Raw genomic sequence first — 6,000 nt, forward strand, 5'->3', positions numbered from 1 at the left:
AGGATCCTCCTCAGTTTGTGTATTTTTGAAAACAATTGTTAAAGATATCCAAATAAGGGTTGTTTCAGGGCTGCATTCATGGAAGCTTGTGAACCTAAAAACAAACAAGCCATGTGCACAGAAAAATGAGCAATTGCCAGAATACCCCATAAGCGACAATAAATTAAATCCACGTTTATTCAATAATGTGCTTAACTACATAAGCGGCAGTAGAATTACCTGGTAACATTATGATCCGATATTAGACAAGAAATCATATTTCCATATTAAGGTTCACAGAGGTAATGCTTTACAAGATTGATTGATGTCAGTGGTTTTTTTTTTGTTTTGTTTTTTTACATTAAGGCTAAGTGTGGGCAAATCTACAAAGACTAATCATTACTGGAGGAGCAGAGATGGGAGCCTTTTGTTGAAAGCTTTCAAAGGCAAGTGGGAGAGAAAAAAGGGAAGAGAGAGGAGGACAGGTCCATGGTTCCAGTTGCAAAAAGCCGGAAGGAATAATAAATAGAGCTTAATTCTCTCCAGCTACCCTTTCATTGTAAATTGGCCTTGATTTGAGCTCCAGCTGAGTGTGAAATGACAAGGCAGTGTGGCGTTGAATAGGAGCCAAGGTGGCGGTGCTTCTCTCTGCTGCAGTTATTTATACGTACTATATCTATGTGATTCATTTTTCAAGTCTTCCCAGACAGAAAGAGGCAGATGTGAAGCCACAGCTAACAGCTAACTACCCAATCAGATAATGAAAACCGTAAAAATATCCCAGTCAAAAGAACGTTATGTCTCACTTCATGCTATAAAAAGGTCTAATTACCTCAGTGCAGATAGTGAATTAAGTTCAGATAATTACAGCATCTTCTCTGCAGACTTTTAAAAAAATATTCTTCAACTGTAAGACTCAATTTACCAACTACATCCTCCTGTAATGTAATAGTTAGACGTAGTCTGTGTTAGCACTCACCATGGCTGTGGTCTTAAATCCTGCAATTTTTAAAGGCAGTCACGACCACACAGTCATCACAAGCATGATTATATGCTGTGACCAAAACTGATTTGCTACCAGCAGATTGTAACCTGTTAGCATCCCAGAGCCAGACACAGATCAGTTGCTCTGTTATTAAGCATTAAGGTCCAAAGCTTAATGGCCACTTGAGTTTTTGGACACAAAATCGAGGCCCATTGATTCCATCGCAAAATCAAACCTGTTATATTTTTTCTTCCATCAAAACGAAAAAAAGTAAATTGCCGGCCTCCTCGATGATTCACCGGTTGTTAAAGCAGCAGGAGTTGTGAGGAAGAACAATGTGTTTCCGAACACTCTGCAACTCTGCATGAAGATGTCACATGTTTGATCTGATCCTCCGCAAAGCAAGGAGTGAACTCATTATGTTATTATGGACTGTACAGCTGATTCATTCACACCCTACAGAGATAATGGTCTCATCCGTCAGCGGACTGAGCACCTTTAATTAAGAGAGAACTGTGAACCTAAAATATCCCCCGCTCAATTATTAGAAGAGCAGGTTATACAAATGATGACACAGCCACTGCAATCTGTAGCTGCTTTTCACCTGGGAGGGTCTCAAACCTCTGAGCTGTTTGCATAAACACTAGTGAGGTCTGGTCAGCCATTGTCTCAGCTTTGGTCCACTCTAGAAACCTGGCAATTAATTCGGACATGTTACAAAACAAATGTATTTTTATTTTAATTCTGCAGCATATTGATGTGGACAAATCAATGCTTCATAAAGGAGGCTAGCTGCTATTTTGTCCTCACGTCCATATTGCAGTGGGAATATTGTGGTCTCTGGAGCCAAGCGGCCACCAAGTACATTGATCACTGATACATACGGCAGTGGCCTCTGCAGTTGAGTACAATTCTATTGATTTTGCCGTCTCCAATAGGTTATCCTCAGCCCTTTTAGGAGAAAAAAATAATGTTCAAAGAGCCCCGTTGCTATTCTGCGTGGGTCTTCCAAGCAGTATTGATTCTGACTATATCTTCAGATACCAGGTTTTTGATATTTCAAACAGCAAAAACCAAATACATATGAATTGTACACAGAAACTGATGTGAGTCATTCACATCCGTTTCCTGTGCTTGTGAACAGTGTGATAATGTAAAAGCTAGATCATACATAAGTATGTAGTTGTCGAGGAGGCTATTTTAGACCTGATAAATTCTTCACAGAGCATGTTCACACCAGAAATGATGAGGACCATAAATGAGATAATTAAACTTCCAATCCAAGTGGATTAATGAATAAATGAATGATAGATACTCAGAAATATGTTGACACAGACATGTTTCAATTCAGAACATTTGCTCGGTATGTTTATCATGTTGTGGTCAGCTGTCGCTGATTTGACATCACCACTGAGTGTCTCACACAAGCGTCATCTTTCACTGGGGTTCATTTGCATGCAGTTTTTCAGGCTATGAATTCCGGTACCTCAGAGACCAATTATGTGAGCGTGGCATCATCAAGCCCTCACACCATAACCAGCCACATATTGCCGGCTAATTACCTGTACTAACTCTTGTAGCAGAGGAGCAGAACTGATTCTCATGGGCTTTTGATCTTCCAGTAAGACATCGACAACACCTTAAAAGAATAAACAAGAAGCATTTTAGCCCATTGCATTTGGGAATTCTCACATCTTCCAAAATATTATAGCATTATACCATTGGGGATATTTGGATATATGGACCACAACATCTTCTACAGCTACTTCATACAATCATATAACCAACTCTTTCTTGATAAAAAAAAAAGTTTGACAACTTGACAAATATTCTTTAAGATAATTTAAGATAATCATTATGAACTGTATAAAAAGGGATGATGAAGTACTCCCTGTCCATATTAATTAAGAATAAAAACATTGATTTCATTGCTTTATTGCCACATAGGTCAGTGTCCCACAGTTGTTTGTGTAGCTGCAAAACACAACTTTGATGAAAAGGTCAGCCATTGAAATGACATTTAAATGTCTTTGCCTTAAAGGGGCGTACTAATCATTCTCAGTATCCTAATGAGCAGCACCTGTCACCTCCCTCGGGTCTAATCACGCAGGTACAGGGGATGCAGGTTGCTGAGGATGAAGCACAGAGGGGGATGGGACCACTAATACAGACTTACCACTCAGTGACATATCAAGAACACAGAGCCTAAATATGGCCACCCTTCATTAAATCTCATTTCCAAGAATAGGGGGCAGGCTGTGCTCTTGTAGGTATGAATAATGGAAGCGGCCTCCAGGAGCTCATTTCCAGAATGATCATCACGCTAAAGTATGGCCCAATGATCACACAGATAAAGTGAGAGGCTGACATTCATGATTAATGCCCTCAGGTCTGTCTCTAGAGCTACACAGCCTCCTCTGTCAGATCCTCCGTTCCCCAAGTACACAGCATCAGATGCTCACATGAAATAAGATACATTCTGAGTCAGTCAGATGCATCATTGACATTTGTCACTGTGCACGCAGATAGCTGTAATAGCACATAGGCCTATATACTGTATATACACACAATAACGACGAAACTCGAAGCAAATTCAAACAATATTCGTGTGATGTTGTGTGTTGTTGTAAATATGACAAACCCATTCACTGTAAGAGAACTAAACCTTCTCTTCACTTACAGGGTTCATCTTTGCTTTGAAGGGAGATTCATTCATACACAATTAACATTCAGTCTGTCACATGTTTAAACAAGATACATCTTGTTAGGTGCACTGTTTCCTTTTTTTTTTGTATGTACTTGTGTATTTGCAGACAATACTATGAACTATTTTTGGTCTCTGAACATGTTGGATATAAATACACATACATATGTAAATATATAATAGAAATATAATGTAGGAATGATCTATAACAGATGTATTACTTTTACTTCAATTTATCATTTCATATTTCTATTTTTCTGCATCATCACTGTACAGCAACTATTGAAATTACATTATATTTCATCTTTATGCAGATGTCTTTGCCATAATCTGTTTTTGACATTTATTTGTTATTGTTGTCAGTTTTATATTATTATTCATGTATATACTACTGTATATATCCTTTATAACTTAAAAGACCACAATAAAGATCAAGTCAATTCTTCATATAGCCCACTAGGTGGCACTGGTGTGAAAGAAAAACAAAATCACTGGCCTGCAACTGCTGCAACTTCTGAAGATACTTTTTCTTTTTCAATTTACATGCAAAATGAAAAATGCAAATAAATGCTCGCAACATCTCAACAAGGAGATGGTGTAAGTATAAGAAGTCACATGCATACAATGCAGGGTTCATGTATGCAGAAATCTTATAGTTTGGGATATCAAAAGTTGATGATATGATTTTAGAACTTACTTCACACTTCAGATTTACCTACACTAACATTTTAACTGAGGACTCAGTCATTGACTCATTCAAACCACGTCACGTTTCAGTTTGTCCACCTGACACACCACTGAGTCAAGCACTGCTTCAAAGACATCTGTATCTCTGCTGATGAAGGACATGGTTTTGTGTTACATGTCTACATACAGCATATGATTTTCTGACAGCACGCCTTATTTGTCTGTGTGAACGGTCCATCCATCAGGTCATCTCACCGTAAGTCTGCTGGAATCCCATGATCCCATAACCCCGTCGCTGGCCGACCACAGAATTGATCCCAACATACCAGCTGTGACTCTGTTACATGAGATGTTTCGGACCTAACCGTAATGGATGGCTGGGAGGCATGTCACTTCACTCTCTACCGATGACAAAGCTACAGAGGACTTGGCTCATGTTTCAGTGAGACATGGCTGAAATATTTACAGTCACCAGCCTGGGGATAGACTCCATCAGGCCCAACACAGACGAGAGACCCGAGCGTGCTCTAAATGTTTGCTCTAATCTCATCTTATGCCAGTAACTCACAGGTTGTCATTGAACAGAAACATACTACTGTAGAATCACAGAGTCACTGTTCGGTATGCAGATGCTCTAATAAGGACTTGAGATTCAGCTGTGTCATAATGTCTTCTTCTTGGATTTAAAGGGGCACTCCATCAATTTTACACACAGTCAGTTTACACCAGGAGGAGTAATACGCTTTGCTGTTTCTACTTATTTACTCTGAGACAAAAAACTGAAAATAAAATGTCCTGCTTGGGCTGAGAGAGATTTTAACAGAGAGCTTGTGTTACAAACTAGTGTTTGACAGACTTTCATCAGACAGGAAGGATCAAAAGCAGAATCTTGTGGTTTTGGAGATTGACATACACTAGAGATTTAAAGTCAGGATGTCTTGACCTCTTTTGCTTCATTTTGTCCACCCAACTTGATTGAAGTGCAATAGTAAATTGTTTTGTACTTTGATATGCAATGGAGTGCATAAAATTTCATGTGTTATTATCGCAGTAATTCTACTTCAGTGATTCTTTAATGAGATAGGCTACTGAAACACAAACAGGCTTACAGATCTCAGACTGACCCACTTGTTGATTATGACTCCTTTCTTACCATCTGTGTGGAACTGGCCTACATTGTGTCACTGCCAAAAATGAATTTAGTTCATGTCAAATTATCCCTCCAGTCTCTTTCAGCCCAGCTGGGCCCAAACAACATTACTGTTGTGAGACTGAATAATGGACCAGTGGCCAGATGAAAAATTTGTAGAAGTGCAATTAGTTGTCAAGGGCCACTGGTATTCGTGGACCTTTTAGTCAGGGGCATCACACTGTAAAAAGCTGTATAGAACATGTTCATAGCTCTCTTGTGGTATGTGCTGAATGGCCATGAACGCACCTTGAAAGTGGGATCACAGTTAAAAGAGGCCATTTATGATAAGCCAGCTCTAAAAGAAAAAAGGATGGCGATGACTTATATCTAAGAATTGCACTGTGATGGAAATGCATTTTTTTTACTTTATAAAAACTGACAACAAACAGTCGTGTTCATTAATTTATTACACAAAAACTCAATTTACAATACATACAAGTGAACAGAAATAAA

The sequence above is a fragment of the Seriola dumerili genome, unplaced genomic scaffold, assembly GCF_002260705.1.
Source record: "Seriola dumerili isolate Sdu_G_001 unplaced genomic scaffold, Sdu_1.0 BDQW01000219.1, whole genome shotgun sequence".
NCBI lineage: Eukaryota > Metazoa > Chordata > Actinopteri > Carangiformes > Carangidae > Seriola > Seriola dumerili.